Source organism: Cupressus sempervirens, chromosome 8, assembly GCF_028749045.1.
Source record: "Cupressus sempervirens isolate cs-2001-9-10 chromosome 8, ASM2874904v1, whole genome shotgun sequence".
NCBI lineage: Eukaryota > Viridiplantae > Streptophyta > Pinopsida > Cupressales > Cupressaceae > Cupressus > Cupressus sempervirens.
Genome location: NC_143125.1, coordinates 807135452 through 807163037, shown reverse-complemented (window position 1 = coordinate 807163037; position 27586 = coordinate 807135452). Strand labels below are relative to the sequence as shown.

Genomic DNA, 27586 nt, shown 5'->3' with positions numbered 1-27586 from the left:
AGTTCTAGGTACTTTAAAGTTATTATTATATAGTGATATAATAGTAATTTAGTTTTTGATCACTCTTCATTGACTAATGATCCAATGATTGTTTTGTATGGAATGATGTTTTTTGGAAAAAACTTGGTGATGAGTGTTTGTGAATATTCGAGCCCACCGTGCATACTTGGTGGAACATCATATCCTAACTAAAACCCCAAACCACTATTTTGATTTCATATCATTGCTAGAATAGTTTTCCTTTTCATCCATTTCTTGAACTATATTAAAGGTAGCTTCACTTCATTTAGGAGTCTAACATGTTTTTTTTTACTTAAAAGGTGGAATAACCAAGACAAAAAGTTGAAGGATGATCTTATAGAGAGCATGACCTAACTCTTTGGACCTCGTGCATTTGAGAGAAACAAGCTCCTTGAAAAATCCAGTTCATGTTTGAAGTATATTAGGGACCAGTATAGAAAACATTTACAGGATAACCCCAGGTACAAGCATCTACCCTATGTTTCTGAGGCTGAGTGGCAGGCTCTAATTTTGGATGGAAAGTATAAAGCTGACAAGAAAAATGCAATTACACTAGTAGAGAGTAGACCAAGGTATGTGATACTGTTGAGAATGTAATTATGTACTAATTAACCTCTATATTTATACTATCTAACATATTTCAAACTTTTCATAGATTGCCTGACACATCAAAGGAAACAAAGGCAAGACTAGAAAAGCACGGGACACACAAGCTTGGCTCTGGTGGTTTTTTGAAACTTCAAGCATGAGTTGTAAGTATTAGTAAATGAAAAATTGTATCAAATTTTTTATATATTGTGATGGGAAATGCTAGGATAGACTAGCTTGTCTATGCTCTTGATCCTCAACTTTTGCAACTTTTGTATTTCCTTTTGATATTTTAACTACCCTCCATTGGTTGATGAAACAATGCAAGTAAAATTCACCATACCATGCAAAAATGCAGGGCTCAGAGTTCAAGAGATGCCTCACAAAAGAGGATAAGAGAATTGGCTTCCAACAAGGCTATAGAGCCATGGCTGAATGGCTATGAGCTAAAATCAATGTGCAAGGTTCTAATAATGATGCGTTTGAGCCATAGGTAAATAAGCTAAATGAAATTTATTTCAAATTGAATACTTTACCAATTAGTCTATTTGATGTTAAGTTCCAATATAAAGTGAGTATATCTGTTTTAAGCAAGCAATGATAACAATGTGTAGGATGTTGGAATGCAGCCTGACAATCCTTCTACACAATCTATGAATGCTGAAGGTTCGTATGATGTGCATCCCAGTGGTGGAGTTATACATTTTCTATTAAAAAATTTATATGTAATTGAAATTGGTGTTTGGATTAACATAACATTTTGTATAGCAGCTGTAGAGGATTGAGGGGTCGATGTTCATGAGCATGTTGACATTGAGTCCAAACAAAATGATGTAGTCAGATCAGGCAAAGAGTGCCACAGTTATGTTATTTAAAATAATTAAATACTTGTAACAATTATAATAAATTATTTTTAATTTAACTCTTTTATTTGTTATTGCAGAGGACCCCCCTTTGCAACAACATAGGAATTTGAGATCATCAAAAATAGAGAAAAGAACAACTTATGAGGGGGGAATTGATGATGACACTGATGCTCCTCTTAGAGCTTACATAGAAAAAAGAAATAGAAAGAAAAAAATAGAAATGATTTTCATCTACATACCTTAATTGATAATGACTAAATTTTATGTCTCAATGAATTTAATTATGTGCTAATGAATGTTCATGAATTATGTGTTAATGCAAAATATTGATGAATGTTGCATGTTTACGAATCTAATGTGTTAATGAATGTTATCATGTGATATTGATTGAATGTTACATTTAATTAATGGTTGAAAGAATGAATGAATGTTAGATATTAATGGGGAATGTAGAGTGATGTTAGGGCGAGGGGGGTGGGGCCAAATGAGCTTCCACCTTCATGTGGTTGGCCCTGTTTAGTAGAGAATATTACACTATTCTCAAAACAAAGTGAAGCTCAATAAGATACTAAATATTTCTCTATTTTGTCCTATGGTTAGACTTTTGTCCTATGCATCTAAGGCTTCATGCTTTGAACTGTCATGAAGTTCTAAACTTGTAGCTTTTTTATTGCATCCTTGGATCTTAGCACTATCTTGGGATTGTGTTATCACCAATGATACGATTATCATAATTAACTAGGGACTAATGTATTATCAATGCCAAATGTATTAGTGAATGGGAAAAGTTGACTAATGAATTGCTAAATAATATAAACTTCTAATTAGGCCATGAAAAAATCATAGACAAAATCATTCAATCAAAGCTTAAAGATCTCCACACATTAGAACCATGCAAAGTGAATTAAGCATATCTAAAAGGTGATCTAGTAAATGTAGCTGGGAAAATCCTACTAAATTTATGCTCACATTGGTTGCATTTCCCTCTTCTTTAAGTAGGTCTTTTCTCTTGCACCTCAGCATGAAAAGGACCATTCTTGTTATTTGTTTGTTTAACTATTGTTTTTTCATTGACTAGGATGTGGTAGGCTTGCAGGTACTGGGTTCACCATGAAAGCATGGAAAATTTCATGAACTTTCTATGTCTATTAAATCACTATTAATATTAGTCATTTTTTCAATGTAGAATACACATTTTGTCTATTGTTATGTTCAGTCTGGATGATATGCATATGATATAGAGAAAATATTAATGTTTTGATTTGCAATTAAATGAGAGTGTTGGTTGCAAGGAAAAGAATATGGAGATTAAGAAGAAGGTTCTAATTTTGTTTGCAGTATTGTGCAGCTTTTGCATTTGTGGCTCCACAAAATGAGGTCATCATTTTCTTGTATTTTTCTTGGTTGAATTGTTGATCAGTCACGATTTTCTTATATTAGTCTTGGTTAAATTGTTAATCAGTATCAGTGAGTGCCAAAGTAATTTGGATAATGAATTTCACAACATAGACTTAATGCTTGGAAGTTATAATTGTATTTTATATATGAACAATGCTTACATTGAATTTCTTTTGAGATAATCAATGTTCAAAATTTATAAGAGATTTTAGGAAGTTCGTGTTTGAAAATCAAATACCATATATTATTAAGGATATGAGTTCTCTGTAGTCCATTATAATTGAAAGAAATCTTGTAGGTTAAACTGATTTAATGGATCTCAATGACCTAGTGTAGGTTAAACTGATTTTATGGACATTTCTAATCACACTCAATAATGTATTACAGAAAGAAAATGGATCCAAAAGTTTAATAAAAAAACTTGTTTTCAATGTGTGTGCATAGTTTTCTTCTGATTTCCTCTTACTAGTGTTATATGATGTTCTAAAGTTTCCTAAAGAGGAACATCTCTATCTAACTTGGTTATGCTTGTTGTGGGCATGATCTCAATGTGGACGTCCAAGTTTTTCTAGAGTTACGTGCATACTAAGAATCCTTAATGTGGAAGGATTTGAACTGATATTACCTGTCAATAGAATTATTTTCAGTGGTACATAAGGGTGTTAGATTGTGGTGACTGATCAGGAAAGTACTGTACATATTATGGCCGACATGTTATAACCCTAAAGTGGTTTAATACTTGTATAAAAGGGCTTAGGGTTGGGTATTTTCCTAATGTGTGGTGATACGAAATTGGTTCTTGCGGCTGTATTGAGTTGTAAGGGATTACAGATTGTAATCAGGTTGTAATCACTGGATTGTAATAAGATCGGACTTGCTGTTTGGTGGACGTAGCCTAGGGATTGGGTGAACCACGTTAAATCTTGGTGCCTTGTGTTCATTTCTGTGTTTTCTATTATTTTCTGTTCTTGGTTATATTTGCATGTAGTTTTTTATTTCTGTCTGTGGTTTATCCTAACAAGTGGTATCGGAGCAAGGTTGTTTTTCAGTTATCCTTTGCAGGAAAGTCTCACGGTTAAGTGGGAGTCTCACAGTTGAGTGGGAGCGATGGCAGATGAGGGTAAGCTGAGGGTTGACAGGTTTAATGGGCAGAACTTCCAATTATGGAAGATGCAAATGGAAGACTATCTATATCAGAAGGATTTATGGAAGCCGTTGGAAGGAAAAGCCAAGAATCAGGGAACTATGTTAGAGGCTGAATGGGATCTTTTGGACAGAAAGGCACTCGAAAGCATTCGGTTATGCTTGGAACCATTAGTGGCATTTAATATTACAAAAGCAAAGACGACAGAAGATTTGATGAAAACCCTAGCGATACTGTATGAAAAGCCCTCCTCTTCAAATAAGGTATTTCTCATGAAGCGTTTATTTAATATGAAAATGGAAGAAGGTGGATCTGTTGCAGATCATTTAAATGAGTTTAATACTATTACTAGTCAATTATCTTCTGTCGGTATCAATTTTTATGAAGAAATTAGGGCTCTCTTGATTTTGTGTTCTTTGCCTGAAAGCTAGAATGGCTTGGTAATGGCGGTGAGTAATTTTGTTCTTGGATCTAGTACCCTAAAATATGATGATGTGATTGGTGTTATTTTAAGTGAGGAAACTCGTAGAAAATCCTCAGGTGGATCTACATCAAGAAGTGCTTTAAATGCACAAAGCAGGGGCAGAACGACTAAAAGAGGAAGTAACTCTGGAAATCGTGGGAAATCAAGAGGAAAGTCAAAGGGGAGGAGGTCTCAATCGAGAGGACCAAATGATTGCTGGTACTGTGGGAAATCAAGGCACAAAAAGAAAGATTGCTGGACTCGAAAGAAAAATGAAGGAGATAAATCAGATGGAGACAAAGAGGCAAATGTGGTAAGTAACAAATCCAAAGAGGATGCTTTGCTTCTGTCTTTAGAGAGTGTTGATGATTCATGGGTTTTAGATTCTGGTGCTTCTTTTCATGCTACACCTCATAGAGGTTATTTCATTGATTATGTCCAAGGGGATTTTGGGCTTGTTTATTTGGAGGATAATGAACCCTGTCAGATTGTTGGAAAGGGAAAAATTAAGATTAAGTTTCAGAATGGGAATCATTGGCTACTACATGAGGTAAGACATGTTCCAAAGCTGAGTAGAAATTTAATTTCAGCAGGGCAACTCGGTGATGAGGGTTGTGTAGTTACTTTTAATGATAAAAATTGGAAGGTTTCAAAAGGTTCCCTTGTAGTAGCAAAAGGTGTGAAAGTAGGAACCTTATATCTTTGTATAGGTCATATTGTTCCTTCTACTTTGATTGTTTCAGAGAAAAATGAATATTCAGGAACAATTACTGCAGTTGAGCAGGGAGAACAAATAACTGCTGTAGATTCTGATACAACGTTGTGGCACAATAGATTTGGGCACATGAGTGAGAAAGGTATGAAAGTAATTCATTCAAGGAAAGTTTTACCAGGTCTAAAATGTGTGAATATGGATTTTTGTGAAAGTTGTGTGTATGGAAAACAAAAGAGAGTGAGTTTTGTAAAGACTGGGAAGGAAAACAAAAAAGAGAAATTAGAGCTTGTGCATACAGATGTATGGGGACCAGCTCAGGTATCTTCCCTTGGTGGCTCTCATTATTATGTTACATTTATTGATGATGCAACTAGAAAAGTATGGGTTTATTTCCTTAGACAAAAATCTGATGTATTTCAAACTTTTAAGAAATGGAAATGCTTGGTTGAAAATGAGACTGCTAAGAAATTAAAATGTCTCAGATCTGATAATGGTGGTGAGTATTGCAGTCATGAATTTGAAGATTATTGCTCCACTAATGGTATTCGTAGACAAAAAACTGTTCCAAGGACTCCACAGAAAAATGGAGTGGCTGAATGCATGAACAGGACTATAATGGAGCGTGCAAGGAGCATGAGGTTGCATGCTGGGTTGCCCTTACACATGTGGGCAGAGGCTGTTAATACTGTAGTATATTTGATTAATAGAGGTCCCTCTACTCCTTTGGGCTATGGTATTCCAGAGGAAGAATGGACTGGTAAGAAGGTGAGTTATTCTTTTCTCAAGACCTTCGGTTGTGAAGCTTTTGCTCATATAGACTCTGAAAATAGAACCAAGCTAGAAGCTAAATCAAAGAAATGTGTCTTTGTTGGATATGGCATTAATGAATTTGGTTATAGGCTTTGGGATTTTGAAAATCATAAAATTATAAGAAGTCGGGATGTCATATTCAATGAAAAAGTGTTGTACAAAGATCTGTTGCAGCAACATGAGAAGAAAGAAGATGATTATGTAGTGCTGGATGATACTCCAAAAGCTGATGTTCCAGCCATTCCTCATGATGTGCAACAATTGCAACAAAAAATACCACACACACCAGTGAATGTTAGACAGTCCACAAGGCAAATTAGACTTCCACAAAGGTTTTCTCCCTCTTTGTATTCTATTTTACTTACTGATGCTGGTGAACCTGAAAGTTATGATGAAGCTGTGCAGGTGGATACTAAGATTCAGTGGGAGTCTGCAATGAAAGATGAAATGGACTCTTTGCTGAAAAATAAGACATGGGATTTGTGCAAGTTGCCTGTAGGTAAAAAGGCTTTACAGAATAAATGGGTTTACAGGTTGAAAGAAGAGGAAGGAGGTAAGAAAAGATTTAAGGCTAGGTTAGTTGTAAAAGGATTTGCACAGAAAAAGGGAATTGATTTTGATGAGATATTTTCTCCTGTTGTTAAAATGACTTCTATTCATACTATTTTAAGTCTTGTGGCTACTGAAGATTTGCATTTAGAGCAGATGGATGTTAAAACAGCCTTTCTTCATGGTGATTTGGATGAAGAAATATATATGACTCAGCCACAGGGTTTTGAGGTCAAAGGTAAGGAGAACTTAGTGTGCAAATTGAAGAAAAGTTTATATGACTTGAAGCAAGCACCTCGGCAATGGTATCTGAAATTTGATAGTTTTATGCATGAGCATAGATATAATAGGTGTCATTCAGATTACTGTGTTTATTTTAAGAGGTTGGATGATGATAGCTACATTATTTTATGTCTATATGTTGATGATATGCTTATAGCTGGGTCTAACATGGATCATATTAAGGGGCTAAAATGCCAGTTAGCACATGCATTTGCTATGAAGGATTTGGGGGCAGCAAAACAAATCCTTGGTATGAAGATTTACAGAGATAGGAAGAACAGAACATTGACGCTATCTCAAGCTGATTATGTTGAGAAGGTGTTGCAACGTTTCTCTATGGAGAATGCTAAAGCTGTCAGCACACCTTTACCTGGTCATTTGAAATTGACTAAGGAGATGTGTCCCAAGACATAGGAAGAGGAGGATAAGATGTCCAAGGTACCCTATGCTTCAGCTGTAGGAAGTTTGATGTATGCTATGGTATGCACTAGACTAGATATTGCACATGCAGTGGGAGTCGTTAGCAGGTATATGAGTCATCCAGGATTTTAGCATTGGAATGCTGTCAAGTGGATTCTCAGATATTTGAGAGGAACATCCAATAAGTGTTTACACTTTGGGAGCTCTACTACTAATTTACAGGGCTATGTTGACTCAGATTTGGCTGGGGATATTGATACCAGGTGGAGTACTACAGGTTATGTCTTTACTATTGGTGGGGCAGCCGTGAGCTGGGTTTCTAGGTTACAGAAGATTAATGCTCTCTCCACTATAGAGGCAGAGTATGTTGTTGCTAAAGAGGCAGCCAAAGAGATGATATGGATTCAGTTCTTCTTGGAAGAATTGGGACATCCTCAAAAGGATAATTATTTGTTCACAGATAGTCAGAGTGCCATTCATCTTGCTAAGAATTCAGCTCTGCATTCTAAGACCAAACACATATAGTTGTGGTACCATTTCATTCGGTCAGTTTTGGAGGATGGACAGTTAAAGCTGGAGAAGATACATACCAATGCCAATCCAGCAGATATGTTGACAAAGGTTGTAACAAGGGAGAAGCTGAACTCCTCTTCAGCTTTGGTTGGTCTTTTAGACTGAACATGAATAATAGAACAGTAGAGTCCAGGGTGGTTTGATCCAGTGGGAGCCCCATGTGGTAGTTGTATTGCTACAAGATCAGTCTCCAAGTGGGAGATTGTTGTTTAGTGTGGAGCCTGATCAGTCCCTAAGTGGGAGATTGTTAGATTGTGGTGACATATTATGGCCGACATATGGCCAACATGTTATAACCCTAAAGTGGTTTAATACTTGTATAAAAGGGCTTAGGGTTGGGTATTTTCCTAATGTGTGGTGATACGAAATTGGTTCTTGTGGCGGTATTGAGATGTAAGGGATTATGGATTGTAATCAGGTTGTAATCACTGGATTGTAATAAGATTGGACTTGCTATTTGGTGGAAGTAGCCCAGGGATTGGGTGAACCACGTTAAATCTTGGTGCCTTGTGTTCATTTCTGTGTGTTCTATTATTTTCTGTTATTGGTTATATTTGCATGTAGTTTTTTATTTCTGTCCGTGGTTTATCCTAACAAAGGGAACAATCTTTTCATGATCTACCAGTCTAAAAATTGATTTCTTTTTTCCTGAGGCAATGTGGGTGTGCTCAATACCTACTCTTGATGCTTTGATGTTTTTATATTCATGTTATTAGTTTTACCTGCCTAATGTTAAAAACCACTACTTCAAACCTACTCATCAACTTGGCTCTGAGTGCATGATCAACCTACTTTCTTCCATCTTTTGTTGCTGAGAAATGTTTTCTATTACTCCACCTAGTGTTTCATGTTGCTTCTATACCGTCCTTGACAACCAACTTACACCACAGCTTATGGGAGCATTTCTCACAATCTTCATTATAGATTAAAAGCTATCACATATATTCAATGATTTCTTTCTTCCTAGTTAACGAATTAATGGGTATTATATCTTGTTATATACACCCATTGGACCTAAGCACTGATTTGTGTGTGTAATATAACTAGTGATAGCGCCACACCATGCTAGATTCATAAGGGAGGCAATGAAATCTCCCACAGTAGCGACATATGACTACATAATTATGGGAGGAGGAACAACAAGATGTCCACTGGCAGCAACACTTTCACAAAACTTCACAGTATTTCTTTTGGAAAGAGGAGGGAGCCCATATGGGAATAACAACATTACGAGACTAGAGAATTTCTCAACAAATCTGGCAGACAATTCCCCAACATCGCCCTCCCAAGAATTCATGTCAGAGGATGGTGTATACAATCATAGAGCACGTGTGTTAGGAGGAGGAATTCATTAGTCAACTTTGCCCATTCACTAATACATTTTATTGCATCCTTGGATTTCAGCACTGTCTTGGGACTATGTTATCACCAATGATATGATTATCATAATTATCATAAGGTGCTAAAGAAAATTGGCAGAGAAATTATACATACTCAGCATCTCACCTCATTGTAACTGAGCTTAAATTGGAGAGTTGAATATTTAGAAAAAATTGCAAACCCTACTTTGATTTCCACTTTTTTGTATCATGGATTGTTTAAGTAGTATACAAATCTAGTCCTAATGTCATTATTGTTTTTTCTTGTGAAGGTATATGGGCAAGTATGAAAACTATGTGCTATTTTGATGGGAAAACTTATGAATGGGTGGGAATAAGCTGACTACATAGTATTATGGGTAAGGTAAGTATTATCTTCATGCTCAATTTTCCTTATCCAAGTAGAAAAGTATACTATTTAAAAAAAATTCCAATCTAATTATATAGCTTTGGAAATAATGTATTCATAAGGAAGAATGTCTACCTATCTCATCTTTTAGAATTGTCGATTGTATCTCTCAAATCTTAGGAGATTAGTTTTATGTGATGATAAAAATCTTAACTGAATTGAATCCAGAAACCAATCACTATGATTATAATAAATAGTAGAAATTTAATATATGATTCTCTATAATTTCTAACTTAATATAAAAAAATTGACTGAAGCTAAATATCACATAAATCATTTTTGAAGGACTATCAATAATTTGTTATTATAGGAGTGAATTCTATAGACATTAGTAACATTTCAACAAATAAAGCTAGCATGAGTCATCAACCATCTCAAGTGTTGAGTGTTCAATCAAGGGATAAGTATTAACTGCAATCCTATCATTACTTTTAAAAATTCAAGTCATGCTCCTCTAAAAGCATAGAATTCTTTTTCCTCCTCTATTTTAAAGAAGAATAATGGTTCAGATGCAAGAGTTTTATTAGAATTCAAGTTATTTTGTGTTTATTGGCCTTGATAGGAGATTTTTTGCTACATTGTGTAGTGGTAAGTGTTAAACTTTATTGCAGTGTTTAAAAAGTCTATCGACATTGAATGACATACTGGACTCGACTGGCTGTAATTGGAGGTTATTACATGTTGGAATCGTTTAGGAGTATAAGAGAGAGTCATCCTGTGAATGGTAGTTCTAAGCTAATTTTTTCTGCGGGCATGCCAAGTTTGGGGGCATTGATAAATGAAAAAAGATTTCACTCCAACTTCACTTGGTGAGCTGACGACCTGTAGCTTGAATTTTGCTCCCTTCTTTTCTGTGAGTAGTCATTAAGATCTTTGAAAGCTAAAAAGAAGCTACTTTAAGTCCCCTCTCGATCGGATTAGTAACTTTTCAAGCTTGTAGTGTGACAATTGTTTAGAAAGTCATTTTTTTCTTTTTGATTTCAAAACACCAATTTGTGGTGATTTTTAGCAGTGCTCAGGATTCCATTCGGCTCAAGGCTATCAAAGTTTCTGTAGAGGTATGCAAGTTTGAAATTCTTTGATATCATCTCAAAATTTGGGCTCAATCTAAATAAAATCCTTTTGCTAATTTTTTCAAAGAATAATAGATTGTAGATTATTTGTCAAACTGTAAAGTTTTGTGACGATTTTGAGAGATTATCTGTGAACAGAGGCTATAGATGCCTGCAAATGCTTCATTATAGACCTATGTCTAAGTTCCTATGTTTGAAGCCATTAAGCTCAATTAATGATTCAATTTCTTCACCAAATTCAGCTTTAATACGAACTAATTCCTTTGCTAGTATTTCTATGCTTGAGAATTACTATTTTTCTTTGTCAATCTGGAAACAATTGGATACTTTAGATGTTGCCTCTAAATAGAAGGATATCAAGCCATCCCTCAAATTAAAAATGTAAGGTACATCCTAAAAATTTCCATGAGGCTAGAACATCTTAGGTATAGTTGCAGAGAATTAAAAAAGCATGGATGCTAAAAACGTAAACAAATTTTATTTTTTATGGCATAGCCGTCGCAATTGCGACGTCCGCCACTAGCTTAGCGACAAAATTACTATGGCGGTGACACCAACTGCTATTGAAATGCTAGTGGCAAATGTTTGCAATTGCGACATCCACCACAATCATTGTGACGAGGTTGACTTGGGGGCGACGCCAACTTCCACCGTAATTCTTTTTGTTTTACGGCATAGCTGTCACAATTGAGACAACCGTCACTAGCTTAGCAAAAAAATTGTTGTGCCATTGATGCCAACTACCTCCACAATACTAGTGGCAGACGTCGCAATTGGGACATCTACCACAAGCATTGCGACGTCCACCACAAGCATTGCGACAGGGTTGCTACGGCGACGACACCAACTCTCGTGAAAAAATTACCAAGTAGATTGTCGCAATTGCGATGTTGGCCACAAGCATTGTGACGAGGTTGATGTCACAATAAAGTGGTTGTATAGCAATGGATAGGCATCATAATTGTGACAGCATGGGATAGACATCATAATTTGTGACTGAAATACAACAACGTCTATTACTGTCGCAATGGTGACACATTGCCATCATAATTGCGACACATTGCCTTCAAAAATTGATGCCAAATGTAGCAGTCTAAGGTATTAAGAAAAATTGTCACCCTTAGAAGAACCATCAAGCTAGGGGTCTAAGGTATTACTAGTCAAGTAACTTCCATTTGTGTGTCTTCTACCAAGTTATGACACCTTTACCTGAAGAGTGGACAATCAAAAGCTAGGTGAATGGTAGAAAAACATGGTTTGGGTATGTAGGGGACATCCATATAGTCAAGCAACTAAGACCAACATTTTTTTCCCACCATCAAAACATCCCTATGAAAATTCTTAGAGAAATCAATTATATCTACCAAATAGATAAGCACCCCATGTAAGAAGTGGTAGAGTCAACCTTCAAGAATTTTCCAATAAAGCTACCAACAACATCAAAGTAAGAATATTTTCAAAATATGGAGATGGCATTATGAAATTTAAACCTCCACAAATCTAACATTTAGGGATTTGAAAAATAGGGCTTGGTGGTTATATTTGAACACATTCATTAGGACATTCTTAACATATTTAAATTTATATTTGCAAGAGGGGGAAAATAAACATTGTCATTTAATTACATTAGAACAAGATCAAATTTTTAAGTAATTAGATTCTACGAATTAGATTTAATGTCAAACTCTCAAAAATTACAAGCATTCACAAATATGACCTTAACCAGTCCATTGTTTTTTTTACACAAATCAACTAAAAATATCACATTTCAAAACATTAATGTATACTTCCATATCAAAATTAGAATTATATATCTATATATAAGTTCTTATTATTCCAATATTTATTTGAATATTTGAATTTGAATTATATTTAATTATCAATTCTAATCATTTTTTAGACTAGTTATAATTTAATTTAATACATTTATTTGGTTAATCAGGATAATTTATATTAGGTATTTTATTTTTCTCCTTTAGAACTAGGAAGGTTTACAATGCAGGCTAAATAACATTAGATAACTGTAAGGAAGCAAAAGTGCGCGAAATCACTTCCTACGCTAATCTTTGAGAGGACGATCATGCAAATCCAAGTAACTATTGCAAAGATCTCAAGAAATGCATAATAACATAATCAAAATAACAAAGAACACACAACACAGTGATTACCATGGGGAAACCCTTCCGAGAGAAAAACCCCACCCTCCAAAACTCGCACAATGTATTATCAAACCAAGATGATTACAATACACTTGCAATGCAAGTTCTTACAGGAGCGCATCACCACAACTCAAACTCAGAGAGATTCCTTCTAGCACCAGTCTTGCAAACTGAACTCAATTACACAAATACCTCCCCAAGCCCTCCTTTTATAGTGATTTTACAACCTAGAAACCACTTATGGTTTTACAAAACCATGGCCAAAACTACCATGCCACATGTTAGCCATTTTTGACATTTACATTTTCAATATGGAAAAACAACTAGGTTAAAATAGTAATCCCGTACATAATTTTTTCTCTTAGTCTAGACCCCCATAAAAGTCACAAAATGAGTCATCAAGGCTCTAAAAATGACCTATCTATATTCTACTATGGACAAGACTCATTTTAACAACTCACTAAATATTTTCCAATGCACAAACAAGTGGAAAACTTCCAAAAACAAATTTTGGAATTTTCCAAGAAAGGATTGCAAGGTTGAGACATGTTTCTCAACATTCTCCCACTTTTCGAACACCTTGCAAGAGTTAGGGGATCCAAAATATCATGGACTTAATTGCTAGGGGCCGAGAGGCCCATAGACTCTGAACACCATATGAATTTCTCTATGCTCATAGGCTTAGTTAATGCATTAGCAACATGCACTAAAGTCTCTACCTTTTCCTGCTTCACCTTGCCATCCTTGACCATATCTCTCACAAAATGATATTGTACATCAATGTGCTTGGTCCTCCCATGAAAAGTTGAGTTCTTTGCTAGGCAGATTGCACTCTAGTTGTCACTATAAATTGTCATTGCACCCTGTTTGAAATCTATATCTGAACACAATCTCTTTAGCTAGATGGCTTCTTTGCAGGCATGACTAGCTGCCATATACTCTGCCTCAGTAGTGGAAAAAGCAACCACAGCCTGTTGCTTACTCATCCAACTGATTGCACCACCAAATAATGTAAACACATATGCACTTGTGGATCTTCTTCTATCAACATCACCAACCCAATTTGAATCTACATAGCCTCGAATCTCCAAGGAATGCTCACTTCATGTTCCATGAAAACATATTCAGTACTCTGAGGTACCTCGCAAGTATCTGAAAACTCTTTTTACTGCATCCTAATGTGCTCTTCTTGGATTAGACATATAATGAGAAAGTACTCCAACTACTTGGGAAATGTCTGGTCTTGTACAAACCATAGCATACATCAAACTTCCAACAACACTCTGATATGGTACTCGACTCATCTCTTCCATCTCCAATGGAGATGTAGGACACTGTGAGCAAGAAAGCTTTGTTCCCATAATAACAAGAACACTCAATGGTCTTGCATCCTGCATATTGAATCTTTTCAAAATAATACCAACATATTTACGCTGGCTTAGCCAAAGCTTTCTATTCTATCTATCTCTTATAAACTCCATTCCCAAAATGTGCCAAGCTGCACCAAGATCTTTCATTTCAAATGTTATTGAGAGTTGAGATTTTAACTCTGCAATCAAACCTTTTCCTTTTCCAATAAACAACATGTCATCAACATACAAGGAAATAACTAGGAAACCATCACCATCAGATTTGAAATATATACAATGATTAGATTTAGATCGCACAAATCCCAAACTCAACACATTGTATCAAACTTCTAGTACCACATCCTAGGACTCTGTTTTAAACCATACAAAGATTTCTTCAATTTACAGACCAAATAACTTTTACCTTTCACCACATAGTGCTCTGGTTGTGACATGTAAATTTCTTCCTCCAAATCTCCATGAAGGAAAGTAGTTTTCACATCCATTTGCTCGATCTCTAGATCATAAACTACAAAAATAGAAAGCAAAAATCTAATGGATGTCATTTTTGCTACTAGAGAAAAAATCTCACCATAATCTACTCCCTCAGCCTGAGAGTAACCTTTTGAAACAAAATGTGCTTTATACTTCTCAATGCTTCCATCTAAACCTATCTTCCTTTTGAACACCCATTTACAACCAATAGGCTTCCATCCTTCAGGCAATGGTACAAGGTCCCATGTTTGATTCCTCTTAAGAGCTGTCATTTTTTCATCCATGGCTATTTTCTAGGACTCTGAATCATTCATACCAAGAGCCTCTTCTACAGATCTTGGTTCATCAATGTTAGCATTCAATGCAAATATGCACCTCCAATCATCAGCAGAATACCCATACCTTTCAGGTGGTTTCCTTTGTCTAGTAGATCTTTGAACAAGATCTAGTTCAGGTTCAAGAGGTTCAAGTTCATGATTATGTTCTTCCTCTTCCTTTGATAATTTAGAACTTGTAGAGCTCTCTTCAACATCTTTTCTTTCTAAGGGCCTTGATTCAACTTTCTCAGGTGTAGCAGAAAGTTGAATCACATATTTCTTTTCTTTAATTTGTTTTGGTTGCACTGTAACAGAAGAAGGCTTAGTTTCTCTAAAAATAACACTTCTCGAATAAAATACCTTTTGTGCAATAGGATCTCAAAGCTTGTATCCTTTCACACCATAACTATATCCGATGAAGATACATTTGAAAGCTTTGTTGTCTAATTTTGTTCACTTCTCCTTTGGCACATGAGCATATGCCTCACAACCAAACACTCTCAGATGTTTAAGTGAAGGCTTGTGGCCTGACCACACTTCCATTGGCATCTTATCAACAAGAGCTGATGTAGGAGACCTGTTTATCAGGTAGTAGGCAGTGGCTATAGCTTTAGTCCAGAACTTTTGTTCTAGTCTAGCATCACTCAGCATACTCCTAGCCTTCTCCATCAAGGTCTTCTTCATTCTTTTTGCAACTCCATTCTACTGTGGAGAATATGGAGTTGTCTTCTCTCTTTTAATACCAAAATCTTTACAAAATGTGTCAAAAATATTGGAGCAAAATTCACCACCATTATCAATTCTTAAGCATTTTATTTTCTTTCCAGTCTGCAATTCAACCATTGCTTTAAATTCTTTGAAACGACTGAAAACTTCAGCTTTACTCCTAAGGAAATTGTAAGAATTTGCCTAAGGGAAAAATTCACCCAAGAACTAAGAACTCAAACACAAGAACAACTGTAGACAAAAATGGAGAGAGTATGATCAGAATAACAATGTATTCAATAACATGATACTAGAGTACACTAGGAGTGCCTAAATATAAAGGCCTCAGGAGAACTTCTAGAATGCATAGAAGTTAGCATCATGATGTGTCATACAACCAAGCACATGTCCACCAGATATGGATTATCCTCTATTGAGCACGAAAGTAAGTGCGGTGATGTGAGGATAAGTCTACAAGGGTGGGACATGCAAAACAATGTTGTAGACACCATGTGCTCAAATAGAGTTGCGTACTCCTGTGCTGTCAACATGACAACTCAAAAGGTTTGAAAACTCCTAAGTGTCTCAAAAATAAAAATAATTAAATAATGCATTAACCAAAGTAAATTTAAGTAAGTGTAAATAGTAAAGTATGTATTTACACCAACACCCCCCCTTAAGTGCAAGTTAGGGGAATGCCCTTAAGCGTACGAACTAGGATGAAGATGCATAATGGGTCCCAGCTACTAGGCCATGTAAGGTACCCATGTACATAATGAAATGCAAATCTCCCATAAAGCGAGGAAAGAGGGAAAACCTCATGGGAAAACCCTCCCCCAAAAAGAGAGAAGAAAGAGGATGCATCAATGGATGGAGTAATCAAGACCCCCCCATTACGACATACATCTAGTATATACATAAGAGAATAAGAGAAGGAAGAGAGATAGAATAGGCTTCCCCCCAAAAGGAGAATGCTAATAGGTGAAAGCTGCTCCAATGAAGAAGCTGGTCCAAGAATGCAGAATGTTGTTCCTCCCCTTAGGAAGAAACAATGCCCAAGGTACAGTCCTGGAGATGAGTGCTGGCCTTGAAACCTACTCAAGTATCCCTGTACTAATGCAAAAGTTCATCCCTTCCAACTATGCTGAAAAGAATGAATGTAGATCTGTCAACGATGTCTGCTGAACCTGTTCCACTGAACCATCTGTCTCCTCAAGTGACAAAGAGACCTCCACTAATTTTTGTTCATAAGGATCCACAATCACGCCAACCTGTGAAGATTGATCATGTAGAGAATGGACATGAGGGTCAGAGTGAGCCCTCGCAACAACTGTAGAAGAATCATCATCAATGAGAAGATGTGTGTCCTCAAGTCTGTCTCCCAAGTCAACTAAAGCTGGAGGTGGAAGACAAGATGTACCATGCCGAGATGGATCTTTCACTATGGCAAATGTAAGCATGTGGACTGGACTGATGTGACCTCTCACTACAACTGTCATTAGAACTCCACATGTCAAAACCTATTGAAGCTCTATCGCTGGTGTCACTATCAGTTTCCACTATGTATGATGTACAAAGAGGAGTAGAGGACAAGCTGGGAGAACTTTCCTCAAAGTGAACATCCTTCTCCACAAAAATATCATGTGTCTCAGGATCCATCAGTCTGTAAGCCTTCACATTGTCTTCATAACTGATAAAGGTACAAGGCCTAGGTGTCAGTGCCTTGCAACTCTTGGAAGAAAGGTTTTCCCATGCTGAACAACCAAAGACTCTAAGGTGACTCACAACTAGTTTTCTACCACACCATGCCTCAAAAGGAGTCCTTCCATCTAAGGCTAGATGAGGAGATCTGTTAAGTATGTGAGCAACACTGCTAATGGCTTCAACTTCTAATGTAGGATCAAGAGACTTGGCCTTTATCATGCAACTTGCTATGGTCTTGAGAGTCCTAATCCTCATAGCTGCAACATCTGTCTTGTACGGACTAAATGCTGGTGAGTTTTGAAGATCAATCCCCTGAATTTTGCAAAAGGTCTTAACTCTTTTGTCAACATATCTGTTCTCATTGTCCACCCTTAATACTTTGATGGCTTTCCTTGACTTGTGTTCAACATGAGTCTTGAAGTCTCAAAGCTTATGAACTACTTCATTCTTATGATGAAGTAAAAAGACCCAAGTGAATATTGAAAAGTCATCAACAAATGCGAGTATGTAGCAGCCTTGGTTGACTGAAGTCACTGCAAACGGTCCTGCTAATACCATGTGAACTAGCTGAAGAACAACTGGAGCTCGAGAAGATTTCCCTTTATCATACTTCTCCTTGAGATGCATATCCACTAAACAAGATGAACACTCCCTCTTAGAAAAGTTGATATTAGGTAGACCTTTGACCATGTGTTTTGAGCAAAGTTGTTGAAGAGAGCAGAAGTCAAGGTGACCAAACTGTTCATGCCATAAGTTGATCTGTGAAGTAGAGTGAGTTAACAAGGCTTGAGAAGAACTCTTAGGCACAAAGTGGGAGAAGGAATAAAGCCTCTTGTCATCATTGACTTTTCCAACTACTACCAATGAATCATCTTTGAGACTTGGCACCATCACTGAATCGAGAAGGAACTCAACCTTATGGACATCTCCAAGGTGAGTGATTTGGTAAACTGATAGGAGATTAGAGCTTAGATTTGGAACATAGAGAACATCTTTGAATTCCCCATCTTCCATTTCCACATGTCCTTTCCCTTCAACTTATATCTTAGCATCATCTCCCATGAAGATGTGTAGACTGCTTCAATGAAGAAAATTCTTGCTTTGAAGAACCCATGTGGTAAGAGGCACCTAATTCAAGTATCCATTTCGAAGAAGAACTTGTGTTGGCCATAAGTGCTTGACCTTTACTCTTCGAAGAGGTAGGAGTAGAATCCTTGGAAGTACCTGGCACTTGAATCTTATTCTTCTTGAGTAGATTTTCTAACTCGTCAATTCTTTTTGTCTTGTAATGATTCTCATCATGATTTGGCTTTTTACAGTATGCACAAAAGAGTTTGTACTCCTAGTCATTAGTTCCTTTCTTATTTGAAGAAGAACTGCCTTGTTGAGAGGAGTCATGTTGTGTCTCAGATTGTGTTTTCTACTTCCACTGCTTCTTCTTCTTGTTGCTTTTTTCCCCTTGACTAGATGTATGATCATCGCAAGCTACTAAGGCTTTGGTCTTAGATGACTTGAGAAGGCCAAAATCCACCAAGTGAGATTATTTAACAATCAACATGTCTGCAAATCCATCAAAGGAAGGTTTCTGGTAAGCAGATCCAATGGTCAACTTGTGAGTATTAAAACTCAAAACAAAGTTAGTGTACTCAGAAGGTAGCTTCTTGAGGATGTGATGAATTAACCTATCATCCTTCATGGAATTTCCACAATCTTTAAGAAGTTCCCTATACTTATTGACTTTGATGATGTAATCCTAAATTGTGTCATAATTCTTAGGATCCAAGAGAAGTAGATCATCTTCAATCTGAATTCCCTTTTTTTCATCCACTTTACCATACAATTGTTCAAGCTTATCCCAAGCTTCCTTAGATTCTAAACAATTTTTAATGTGAAAGAGAAGATCCCCATGTACACAACTTCTAATTAAACCTAAAGCTTGTCGATCTTGACTTGTCCAATCAATGAGTTCTTTAGCATCAGTAGGTTTGGTAATTGTACCATCAACATAAAGACTATATCTTTTTTCCATTAATCTACTCCATGAAATATCTTTCCATGTAGAATAGTTGCATGAAGTTAAAGGAGGAAATTTAAAACCCATGATGCAAAAATGAAAAGAGCACAAAATAGAGACACAAGAAACACAGTACACCCCCCCCTTTTCACTCAATCAAAAGAGCCCCCCAAAAGAGATGCTTTGGCACTTTATAAGTAGTGCGTTTACAATGGGCCACTTGTCAAAATGAACAAAGTGGACTTTCTAATTTTGCTTTTACAACTACCTTATAAGGCTGAAATCTGTCACTTAAGCACTGTAGCTTAGTTTTACAACAATTCTGAAAAAGAATGAAAGCTTTACAATGCCAAAGAAGGCCTAATTCTGAAAGTGAGAAATTTGTCCACACAACCCTAGAATCTGACTTTAGATCTAGAAATTAGATGAAAATATATGCACTTTCACAAAAAATAGAACCTGAAAAAGTGACTAGATGTGCCTGTACGAAGCTTGTGAAGTTGCAAAAGGCCAGATTATGCAGTACAATCGCCAAAAAATGCAATTTCTACAAAATCTATGCACCAAAACTGGAAAAAAACATCACCACTAAAAAATTCAAGAAATTCTACCTAATATCAAAAAAAAAATGCACCTAAATCGGAGTCTGAATGTCCAAGTTACGAGCTCGCAAAGTCAGGCTGCCAAACTAAAAAGCAGTCTAGAGAGGGGTTTGGAGGAGAAACTGTGAAGTTAAATTTGATCTTCAAATAGCTATCAACACAGTTTAAAAATTCCTAGGAATGACGATCAAACGGGCATCAAATTTAACTAGGCAAAAGATGGCGTTAGCAAAAAAATTTGCCCTTGGGGTTGACGTGGCAGATGAGTCAAGTCCGTACTGTATGGAATGATGGCGTGACAAAAATAACTCAGGTTCCATGGGTGATGTGGTAGTCCTGGTTGACTGGGCAAAATGTGCCTATGTGGACAAGGATGTCTGTTTCGCGGGGAGGTGGGAGCTATTAGGGCAGCTCCGCGTGGTGGCGTCGCAGTGGTCTACATGGGGGCGGGAAATGAACTGTGCTCCTGGTAAATGGTGCTGAGAAAAATCTACAAGAAAATCGTGCTTGCCTAGAATGATGCCAAAAATAGACATAGAAAGCTAGATTATTGAAATGGCCATCGAATGTCGTAGTATGGTTGTGTAGAGTTATAGTAGATGTCCGCCGATTAAAGTGTAAGACCCTGCAAATAATATATATCCGTGACCAAATATGCAGACTGGAGGTTGATAGCGTGGCTCTGCCAAAAAATTTCTCCACCCTTGAATTTAAAAAATTTCAAAAAATAGCCAATTACTTGGATAATAAACCTGAAAAATAGCCAAATAATGTAGAGAAAAAAAAAAAAACTTTAGATCTAAAAAATTAATTCAATAGATCTGAAAAAATCATACCCAATTGCAAATTGGGGCCTCAGTGTTCAGATTTTTAAAAAAAATTTGCCTCACAATCGACTATGAGCCAAGGTAGGCATGCTTATAGTCAATTTTCACTGGTTCAGCATTTTGAATGCAATGGAGAGGTCAGATCTAGTGTTGGACACTCCCAATTTCTACAGCACTCTGGATTCAGGCTGACATGATGAAGCAATCAAGAGGTCTCGAACGAGTTGTGAAGATAAATTCTCCAAGCTCTAATACCATATAAGAATTTTCCTAAGGGAAAAATTCACCCAAGAACTAAGAACTCAAACACAAGCACAATTGTAGACCAAAAATGGAGAGAGTATGATCAGAATAATAATGTATTCAATTACATGATACTAGAGTACACTAGGAGTGCCTAAATATAAAGGAATCAGGAGAGCTTATAGAATGCATAGAAGTTAGCATCATGATGTGTCATACAACCAAGCACATGTCTACCAAATATGGATTATCCTCCATTAAGCACAGAAGTAAGTGCGGTGATGTGAGGATAAGTCTACAAGGGTGGGACACGCAAAACAGTGTTGTAGACACCATGTGCTCAAATAGAGTTGCGTACTCCTGTGTTGTCAACATGACAACTCAAAAGATGTGCAAACTCCTAAGTGTCTCACAAATAAAAATAATTAAATAATGCAAAATAATTAAATAATGCATTAACCTAAGTAAACTTAAGTGTAACTAGTAAAGTACATATTTACACCAACAGAAATAAACCCATGTTCTTCTGCTGAAATCATCAATAAAAGAAACATAATAAACTGATCTACCAATAGAAGGAACATCAACTGGACCAAATACATCCAAATTAATTAGATCCAAATTACATGAAGACTTATGAGAACTCAAGTAAAACTGAATGCAATTTTGTTTACCATAGATACAATGCTCACAAAAATCAAACTCAAATTGTAATCATTCAACCCATCAACAAGGTTCTTATTTTTCAAGGTCTGTAGGCCCTTCTCACCTACATGGCCAATTCTTTGGTGCCATAACATAGTATTCTCTATAGGAAACTTTGATTCGGTAGACAGAGCACCCTTGGGTACCCAAAAACCATGACCATCTGTTGAAAGAGAAACTCTCTCCTTCTCCAACTGAGTAGTCTTTTCCACAATCTTATTAGAAGTACTATTGCACTCGACTATGCATGCATCATGTTGGTACAATGTACCCAATATACTTCCTCTTGCTATTACCATAGCACCTCTTACCATTTTTACACCTACTTCAGAAAACTGTACATTCACCCGCATCTATTAGCTTACTAATAGATAACAAATTCTTTGCTAGTCGAGGGATATGCAAGACACCATCAAATCTTCTAATTCTACCATCAGAAAATTTCACACAAATACTTCCATGACCAAAAATATCAAGTACTAAATTATCACCCAAATACACCTTACCACCATCAAAATTTTCATACTTACTAAACCAATTCCTATTAGGAGTCATGTGGAAAGATACACCTGAATCTATTAACCATGCATTTTTACCTGCATGAGTGGCCAAGGCTACAATGAAAGCATCTCCATCTTCCTTCTCAGACTCAAAATTAGAATCTTGCTTCTTCTTCTTCTTCTTCTTTTTATTCTCCTCTTTGCAATCCTTTCGAAAGTGTCCAGGTTTGCCACAATTCCAGCAGATTACCTTGGACTTACTAGGGGATTTCGATCTCCCCTTATTTTTGGACTTGGAATGGCCATGTTGCTTTTTGTTCTTGCCTCTTTCTTTTGGTCTTCTGCGAACACTCAAAGCATCTTTGGCATTCAAAGAGACCTTCCTTCTCATCTCCTTAGAAAGTAGAGAACCAACAACGTCCTCCATCTTCAAGACAACTGAAGTGCTCCCTATAGCCATCACAAGACTATCGCATGAGTCTAGCAACAAACATAACAAGATTTTACACCTTTCTTCTTCATCCATTGGCACCCCTGTTGAGGTCAACTGAGTCACCAACATATTAAACCTTTCCAGATGCTCAAAAATTTGTCCACCTTCTTCCATTCTCAAGGAATACAACTTATTCCTCAAGAAAATCTTATTCACAAGTGATTTCGCTTGATAGATCTCACTAAGATTTTTCCAAAACTTCTTCACGGTAGGTTCTTCATGGACATTAACCAGAATCGATTCTACAAGATAAAATCTTATGAGACCTTTAGCTTTTCTATCATTCACATCATATTGTGCAGCTAATGTCTGATTTGTGGGCCTTAGCTTATTCTCATCAATCGCATCCCATAGATCCCAATCAGTCAAAAAATCTTCCATCTTCAGCTTCCACATCTCAAAGTTTGTGCCAAAAAAATTTTCAACGTCAATTCTCCCTAACATGGTTACCACCTTTTCAATCTTGCAACATAGAAATGAAATGCTCTGCACAAGCTCCCACTCAAACCTTGATTAGCTCAAAAAACCCTGTACCCAACAAATAGAACCAAAACTGGCCAGGCTCTGACCACTTGTAAGAAAGAAAAATTGCATGGAATCGCTTCCTACGCTAATCTTTGAGAGGACGATTATGCAAATCCAAGTAACTATTGCAAAGATCTCAAGAAATGCATAATAACATAATCAAAATAACAAAGAACACACAACATAGTGATTACCATGGGGAAACCCTTCTGGGAGAAAAACCCCACCCTCCAAAACTCACACAATGTATTATCAAACTGATGATTATAATACACTTGCAATGCAAGTTCTTACAGGAGGACATCACCACAACTCGAACTTGGAGAGACTCCTTCTAGCACCAGTCTTGCAAACTGAACTCAATTACACAAACACCTCCCCAAGCCCTCCTTTTATAGTGATTTGACAACCTGGAAACCACTTATGGTTTTACAAAACCATGGGAAAAACTACCATGCCACATGTTACCCATTTTTGACATTTACATTTTCAATATGGAAAAACAACTAGGTTAAAATAGTAATCCCGTCCACAATTTTGTCTCTTAGTCTAGACCCCCATAAAAGTCACAGAATGAGTCATCAAGGCTCTAAAAATGACCTATCTATATTCTACTATGGACAAGACTCATTTTAACAACTCACTAACCATTTTCCAATGCATAAACAAGTGGAAAACTTCCACAAACAAATTCTGGAATTATCCAAGAAAGGATTGCAAGGTTGAGACACATGTTTCTCAACAATAAGAATATTTGTCTTTAACTTCTGCATCTCTTCCTACAAGTATATTTTGTAATCAAGCATAAATTACAAACAAATGAACAAATAAATAACATTGAAACTATCATGGTAGCATTGGAACATAGGAGAATACATACCTACCAGATTCTCTTATCTGATCATTTTAATAATCACAAGTTTCAATAAAAACGTTAATAAGAGAAATATATTCTTCCAATTTTGACATCTTTTGCTTATATAATCTCTATTGCCAATCCAAAACTTCCAAAGCAAACACCTTAAAAATGTATTATTAAATCACATACCTGGTCAACATATTCTTCCAATGTAATTTTTTTTGGGTTTTTTTTGCTCTCCATAGTCATGATAAGAATTTTATCATATTTTGCTTATACAGTCCCTACTGTCAACCATAGCTACCAATGCAATACGTCAAAAGAAAATTATCATATTCTGGTTGTCTAGCATCTCTGACAATGTTGTCTTCCATTAGTCAAATTTTTTATTTTTTATTTTTTAAGTGCCTTATTCAAATCATGCTTTATAATCCCTGCAAACTCTTAGTGTGGGCATTTGCATCTTCCCACGCTCTTGGCTATTCATTTTATGCCTTTAAAAACACTCCAATATTGACATCTTATGACACATTTTTTGTAATTTGACATGATATTTGCTCTACAGTAGAGCAAAATGAAACCAAGTGCACCAGTGCAAAGTCATAGAAGCCTCTCTAGGTGAAGTAATTGTTTGAGTTTTCAACATGCAATATGGAGTTAGGTTTGGGGTATTCCCCACATTATTCCTATTGGGTAAATTATTACTTTTATCCATGGTTACAATATTTCAAGTTGCCTTAGGTGCCCCTGAAACTAATCTGGTTCCCAAGTTGCCAGGCCAAATGCAAGATATTAGCTTCAAATAGTATAGTGGGTATATCACCACAGATAATGTAAACAAAAGAGCCTTATTTTATTACTTTGTGGAGGCAGAGAAAAATGCTACATCTAGCCCATTGACCCTATGGTTTAATGGAGGTAAGAACAATTGATTTATTTCTATATAGATACTTCTATCTGCTTGTTTAATAAGATCAGATGGTCTTGAATTAGTTCAAACATTGCAGGACCGGGATGCTCATCACTTGGTTATGGAGCATTCATGGAACATGGTCTGTTCAAGCTCATTAGTGGAGGTCTTTTGGAGAAAAATAAATACTCTTGGAATAAAGGTAACATTTATTGGATTGTTCAAAAGCTTAGTTATAAGGTTGAAATTCATTAGTCCAAAATTTGAACAATAGGGGATTTCAAGATGGACTTTAACATGGTGGATTCTCATAAGCTAAACTCAAGTTTGGTCTTTTGGCAGTTACATTGAAAAACATCTCATTACCTGTTATACAGAATTCTCCTTGCAAGTATCTTGTAGTTGATATATAATTCTTTTCTTGGCAGAATCAAACATGTTGTATGTAGAGAGTCCTACTGGAGTGGGGTTCTCATATTCCAATACAACTTCGGACAATAATTCCAATGATACACTATCAGGTATTGCATGCAGTGTCCCCTACATTTGATATAAGACTATTATAGTATATTTTTTGAGTGCAAACCTATTAGCATGATAGTACAGGAAATAAAAATATGCTTAGAATAGATCACTGGCATGTATGGTGTTACAGCTCAAGACAATTTGGATTTCCTTGTTCACTAGTTGGAGAAATTTCCCAAACTAAAAGATGTAGACATTTACTTAGCAGGGGAGAGCTATGCAGGTATGCCTCTATCTTTTTTGATTGTAAGTATCCAAGCATTTTGAGACTCTGTGGTCTTACTAATCAGGTCTAATGCTTGTAATAAATGAATACATTGTTAGGAGTCTTTCTTTGAGATTAAATGATTCATATATCAATGACTCATCTCTTAGAACTGTATGCCTAAAATATGGGCACAATTCTATGAGTCATTATATTCAAAATTTCTCAAAAATGAGGTCTCGAATGGTGACTCATAGCTCCCTATTCATGGGGTGCGAGGGTTTGTAATGGAGGCCCTCAGTCTGACCTAGTTTGTGCCCATGTAAGTACACCATGAAACAAGAGATTCAATGATCTAATATGCATGCAAATGGAAATGAAAAACTAATCTAAATGATAACAATGCAAAAAAATGGAAGAAATGAAATCTAACCTATGAAAAGAAATAACAATGCAGATCTAATCTATGAAAGCAAGATCTAATCTATCAATGCAAGATCTAAGCTAACATGAAAATCAAAGTATGAATCATGATGATGGAAGCCATGCATGCAAGAGAGAATGAGACAAGAAGATAGAAGTTCTCCACAAAAGCTTTAATATTCAAAACTCCTTCTTCAAAAATCACTCTCCAAACCTGCAACATAACAATAGCATAATAATGAGTGTCTCTAAAATGAGGAGAGGGCTCTCCCTTATAAAGAAGATTGGACGATCTAGATTGAGAGGAAAAAGATTTAATCAAGGGTGGAGAAATAATGATCCATGTGAACTAAAGATCCACCAATGAGAAAAGTGGAGTGGTTGAGAAGAAAGTGGAGAAAGGATGAAGATAAGTCCCATATTAAGTGTAGATAAAAGATTTATTTAATTTTTTATTTGTTTTAACTCCATTTTCATCAAAAAGAGATTTAAGTGGGATAATTTATTTAATTAAAAGGGAGCAAGTTCTTTTAATTAAATAGGAAATATTTAATCAAATTAGAAGAGGGGATTTTCTGTTAATTAATTAAATGTAGATGAATTATTTAATTAAAAGAGAGGTTTTTCTTTTAATTAAATGGAGACTTATCTTATTTAATTTAAAGAGAGCAAGTTCTTTTAATTAAATAGGAAATATTTAATCAAATTAAAGGAGAGGTTTTTCTCTTAATTAATTAAATGTGGATGATATATTTAATTAAAAGAGAGGTTTTCTTTTAATTAAAGGGGGACTTATTTTATTTAATTAAAAGAGAGCAAGTTCTTTTAATTAAATAGGAAATATTTAATTAAATTAAAAGAGAGGTTTTTTTTTCTCTTAATTAATTAAATGTGAATGAACTATTTAATTAAAAAAGAGCAAGTTCTTTTAATTAAATAAGACTTAGGATAAAATGATCAACCTTAGAAATAAAACAAATTGAATTTGGTCAAGGAAATTGATTTGAATTGATTTAATAAAATATTGCAAACCATTGATTCAAGAAATTTGATAAATTGAATAATGGGGGCCCATAGTCTAGGTGACCATTTTAGGGTGCATACATTTACCCCTCTCTGACTAATGTGTGATCAATTTGGGAACACATGTATTCAAAGAAAGAAATTGAAGTGTAAGGTCGATTTGGGATCACAAAACAACCCAGATGTGTGGTCGAATCGGGAACACAATAGGACAAAGAATACAAATAAATTTTGACTTGAAAAAGTCAAGGATAAAATTGATAAAACTAAGTCAAAGATTGAATTTGATAATTAGTACCCCCTCCTGATCGAA

General features: G+C 35.9%; 1 pseudogene; it reads left to right on the top strand.

Annotated features, from left to right (window-relative positions):
- The first annotated feature begins 20353 nt into the window (after positions 1–20353).
- LOC149544857 (serine carboxypeptidase-like 45) overlaps positions 20354–27586 on the top strand; it is a 51411-nt pseudogene continuing 44178 nt past the window's right edge.